This window comes from Pteropus medius, unplaced genomic scaffold (genome assembly GCF_902729225.1).
Source record: "Pteropus medius unplaced genomic scaffold, Ma_sr-lr_union100, whole genome shotgun sequence".
Taxonomy (NCBI): domain Eukaryota; kingdom Metazoa; phylum Chordata; class Mammalia; order Chiroptera; family Pteropodidae; genus Pteropus; species Pteropus medius.
The window spans coordinates 59,189,546-59,194,878 of NW_024349800.1; the positions used below are offsets into that span (position 1 = coordinate 59,189,546).

At 38.4% G+C, this 5,333-nt stretch overlaps 1 non-coding gene across 1 annotated transcript; it reads left to right on the plus strand.

The window, feature by feature from the left end:
* Nucleotides 1–4,543: 4,543 nt before the first annotated feature.
* LOC120622478 (5S ribosomal RNA) lies at nucleotides 4,544–4,662 on the plus strand. Its single transcript, XR_005658485.1, has one exon. It is a non-coding gene; the product is annotated as a 5S ribosomal RNA (ribosomal RNA).
* The last annotated feature ends 671 nt before the right edge of the window (nucleotides 4,663–5,333 follow it).

Genomic DNA, 5,333 nt, shown 5'->3' on the forward strand with positions numbered 1-5,333 from the left:
TTGCCTAAAGACTTCTAAAACCAGGAGGCATCTACCATAAAAATGATAGTGAAAACTTGACATATTTAATTAGATGCATATATTCAGTCGTTGTAAGTGACTGGAGGAGGGAGGAAGGGAGAGAGAATGTGTGACTGTACATACATATATCTGACATATTTACAAACATTAACCAGTTCGCACACATACGTGTGTCAACGGACTACTATTTCAATTCAGGTAACCGTTATGGGGGCTTTCTAAGTGCAGTCTGTGGTCACTGATGGTTTTACTAGCCCATCTCAGTCTTGTTGCTGCATATGGCATGTCCATTACATTCTCCACCGGAATTCACCTTGACGCTTACCAGGGACATTGGATACCATTTTTCCTCATTCCTCACTCTACCTAACCCACATAATATCGGGGCAAGGGTACAAGAGAAAGGTTGGTGTGAAAGGGCTTCATTACATTGAAACCTGTTATATGCATGTGTGCAAAGGATAATGCAGAAATAGAAGGACATGATGAATTTGGTGACGTGGACTTTGCTGCATGCCCTTGAGGAGACAGAGATGTGGATTGAGTAGTGACCACATCAGATCCGCAGAATCTCCAAGGATATTACTGAGCGAAGTATTTCACTCTTCTACTACAAGAATCCTTTAAAAAGCCCTCTCTTTCTATGCCAACCTTGTCTGGCCTCTTTAACTGGCTCTCATTACCTGCAAAATTTCTACAGCATTTTATTTGCTTCTCACGTAGCAGAGCATTTCATCGGGGACTTAAAAGTATAGCTTTTTTTTTTTTTAAACTCTCCTGTAGGTTCTTCAGTAACATAAAGATTTTGTCTTTTCTTTTTGTTTCTTGCAAAATACCCTAACTCAGCAATGGGCGTAATGTAGTAAGAATAGTATTTGACTGACCAGTAGTTTTTGACCCATCAGTTCATCCATCCTCTCAAATGTCTTCCTCAATCCACTGCTGATTTAAATCGATAGGATACAGATACAAAATTCTTTCTCTCTTAATGTCTCTGTCAGTAATTGTACATCTGGTTCTTTAGCTCTGAGCTTTTCTTATCATTTATTTCCTAGTTTATGATTGATAAACTGCTTTTTTCTTCCTCTGCTTTGACACTGGATGAAAACTTTTAAGCTCAGATTGAAATCATCAAATTCTAAGAAAAGAGATTTCACTCTTCAGAGGAGCTCTTATTATTTTAATGCATAATTATAATTATAGCAATGCTCATTGAGATAATTCTCTAATACCCCCAAACAACATTTTCCATGAGCAGGTTTTGTTGTTAATATACCATAGATTCCTGGAAAGAACTAAGCTATTAATTTGATGCATTTGGGTTTGTTGCCAATTGGAAGAATTAGTTTCTGATACATTTAGTCTACACTGAATCTCACTGATGTTTAGCTGCATTTTATACTGCAATTGTTTCAAAATTATGAGGCAAGGAGAGAGTTGGAAAAAAATTGAAAGTCTAAATTCCCATGCATTATTTCTGGCTTCCTTTACATATTATTGTTATTTCAAATCTGAATATATTCAGAATGAGAGAAATAAAATTAAGGTGTAAGGGAACGTGAGTTCTGTCCTGAATACAATAGATATAAAATATAATGTAGAATATAGATTAGATCTCATATGTATTTGGAAACTTTGGGCAAGTTAATACTCTGGTTCTCAATTTAAATCCATGTATGATAAAGAAATAATTCCATCTATTTGCTTTCCTTCCTTCCCTTTATTTATTTCTCTTCTCTTCCTGTACTTCCTTCCTCCCTTCTGTAATAATTATGTTCAAGACACCTCAAAGTCCAGCAAAACACAGCAGCTTTACTTCACCTTTCATCATGACTTTAACTTGAGTTGCCTGGGAATAATCTTTTCCCATTTCAGGATGAACATTTGAACAGATTCCATGTGTGTTTTTCAAGCTCATCCTTAGGTAATTCCATAATCCCATAGTCATTTTCCAGACCAAAAAATAATAATAATAATTCATAGTTCCAGCCAATACTCGAATGAAATGAATGCTTCATTCAAGTAATTATTTCAAAATAAGACTTCATCCCTTCTCCCAACTGTGATTCGTGGTTACCTGCCCCCTGCTTTTGCAGGAGGTGATCTGCTCTCAACTCTCTGTGCTGAACCCCTTTCCTACCCTCTAGCTGTTCTTGAAGGTTGCCATTTAGAAAAGTTTTTGCAGGAAAAACCTAGATCAATCTCACATGCTCCTCAGTTCCTCCATCTCTGCTTCTAACTAGATCTGATTTTAAAGTTACCATCTCGGTTTTTGGTTACTTGGTTTGGCTCTTCTGAGGCACAAAGCGATGATTCGGCAGATGCCATAGCCACTGACTGGGTTACACTTTCTGTCTTTGGCTTTGATATCCTTGCCTGGTTCTTTGGTACTTGGTGTCACCCCATCCCACAGAGCTCTGCCATTCCGAATTTAAACGTCTGCTCTATCACCTTCTCAGATGTATAAGAGGATAAACCCTTTGTTCAAAGACTGGCTATGGCACTCATGCGTATCTGCTAGTCATATAGTTAAACTGGGGATTCCAACTCAGCTTGGCCAGACCCCAGGGATGCTGCCTTACACCCTGCCCAGGGGGACAGGATCCAATATAATAGGTCCAATTGCACGCAATCTCGGTTTTTTGTAAGTCATAACCTGAGCAACGGGCTTCCCTCCCAAGAATCTCTTGTGTACCCTTTTATCTAAAAGATGTGCTTCTCCACAGACCAGGGTCTGCCTGGCTCTGTAACAGGTGAAGAATGGACTCGAGTCAGATTTTAACCATGTCGTCCTGGAAGCTTCTCGTTTTGATTTAGACAATAGAATGCTCTAATGTAATTAATAACGATGGGTTAACCAGATTATATCACTCGTTGTAGACCTTGGTAATGGCAGGGGAGTTTCTGGAAAAGGCCATTGACTAATGATATCGGAAAGCTTCTTAGGCTCCAATTCTTTTCCCTTCCCCAAATCCTGGTCTCTGAGTACCAGGGTCCCCGAACCTGCTGGCTCCTGTGCACCCCGCTCCTTCCTGTAGCATGCACAATGTGGACTTTTTTCTGCCTTCCTGCCAGCAGGAGGCCAGATTTCTCTCAGTCCTCTCAAAGGGATCTCAGCAACAGAAAGCACTTTTTCTTTGAAGATTAAAAGCATTTTCTCTCAGAAGAAAATCTATTCTCATTTACATGTACTGTAGTTTAATAATAATGGTTAATCAACTTTAAATCATGGTCCTAGGAATTAAAAAGAAAAGAGGAAGAAGAAGGACATTTATTTTAATAAAATGTAAATTAGAAAACGAAGATACAATCTTGTTTTTCCAGCTACTTAAATCAGGCTCACTACAGGAGGATTTAATCTGAAGAGATAAAACGCATTGACTGAGAGCATCTTTGGGTATTTGACTGAGGAATGAGGCTGCTAAGGGGAAGTTTATCTTTCATGGAGGTTAATTCTCAAGTGGACAGATGTGTAGACAGAAGCTCAGTCTTTGTGTTAGTATAACTGGTTTTATTTTTCTTTCTAAAGACTCTGTTCAACATGAGTAAGAAAAAAATATTCATTAAAACCATAGATCATTGCCATGACTTCTTGACAAATTTATTGAAAGCTCAGTGAATACTAGTATAGTTACAACCTACTGTAACAAAGCTTTACTTATTTATTTATTTTTAATTTCCTTATTTTCCCCTAAACAAATTTACCGTTAAAACTAGTGGGACAGTAAGGATCACTTTTATTTTCTTCTTTATAGATTTTGACCATTTTTCAAATTGATCTGAGGACAAACATACATTGCTCTTTAAAAAGGAAAATGTTAATATGTTCTTTAAGCAGTTACGTGCGCGCGCGTGTGTGTGTGTATAGAGAGAGAGTCTGTGTGTGTGTGTGCTCATGCCTACATGTATGGGGCAGAGAAGGTTCAATCATAGCTCCTTACTACCAGCAAAGAGCCCTAGAAACACAATATCCTAAAGCATTCTTTTCTCCTTAGAAATAAGAGGATTAAAATCAATGATAATCATCTTCACAAGTGAGAACAGTTTGAAAGTCCAAATGAAGTCTCTAATCTGGCCCTCATTTCACCCAGGTGAAAAGTGAGGTTGTTGATCTAAAGTAGCTGATGCCGCCATGAGGCTCTGGCTTTGCTTCTGTCAGAAGATAACCGTCTGCCACGCTCTACGCACTAAAAGTTTACCTCGGTCGTTTCTTGTTTGTTTTCTTTGCATCAGTGTGGGGCACTAGCTGGGATGTAGAAAATTATTCAAATAGGCATCTAAGTATTCGTCCCATACACTTTACGCCTACAGTTGGTTATCTGCTACTAGTCAGAACAGTAAGAGGTCACATAACACATAACAACCAGTCATTAATTGAACAACTATGAAGCAGCTGCTCAGTTCTACAGTTCTGTGGTTTAATAAATATAAATTTATGCTTGTGGCTTAGATCATGTATTTGTGTATCGTAAAAAGTAATTCATTGTTTCTAAGAAAGTTAAATTTGAAATAATATATTACTGTCTACGGCCATGCTACCCTGAACAAGCCTGATCCCGTCTGATCTCGGAAGCTAAGCAGGGTCGGACCTGGGTAGTACTTAGATGGGAGACCACCTAGGAAGACCAGGTGCTGTAGGCGTACAAAATAAAAAATAAGGGATTGTAAGCTGACAAGGTCCTTGCAGTCTGTAAGGTCAACCAAGGGTTGCCTTGCCTAAAAATAAATTAAAAACAAAATAAAATAAAATAAAATAATATAATATAATATAATATAATATAATATATTACTTCATTTGGTTGTAATTAAGTCATAAGCATGAATATTGGATGTAGACAATTGTGAGATAAGATTTTACTACCACGAGGCTGGGTGATGCCTAGGGGTTCAGGGAGACTTGGGTTCAACATTTGCTAGCGAGGTTCTCTAGGGCAAGTTACTGCGTATCTGCAAACCTACGTGTTCCCATCTTTACAGTGGGGATGATAATACTCACTTTGTAAAATCCCTGTGAGGAATACACGAGACAGCATATGGAAAGCAGCCCGCTCAAGCTTAGTGCTCAAAAAAGGTTAGTCGTTGTCTAGTATCCAGACCCGTTTATGCATGCTTCACCTCTTCTCCTATGATTCTCCTCACTAATCGAGTATATTACAATTACCTATGCAGCCAGAAATAGACAATTTGGTAAAGGTGATGTCCCTTGAGAATAACCTCTCCAGAATCATCTCCTCTATATTCTGAGTTGTTGATCGTCCTTTCTTTTTCCTATGAAGTGGGATTGGAACTTTCTACCCTGGGTTACGGGGTAG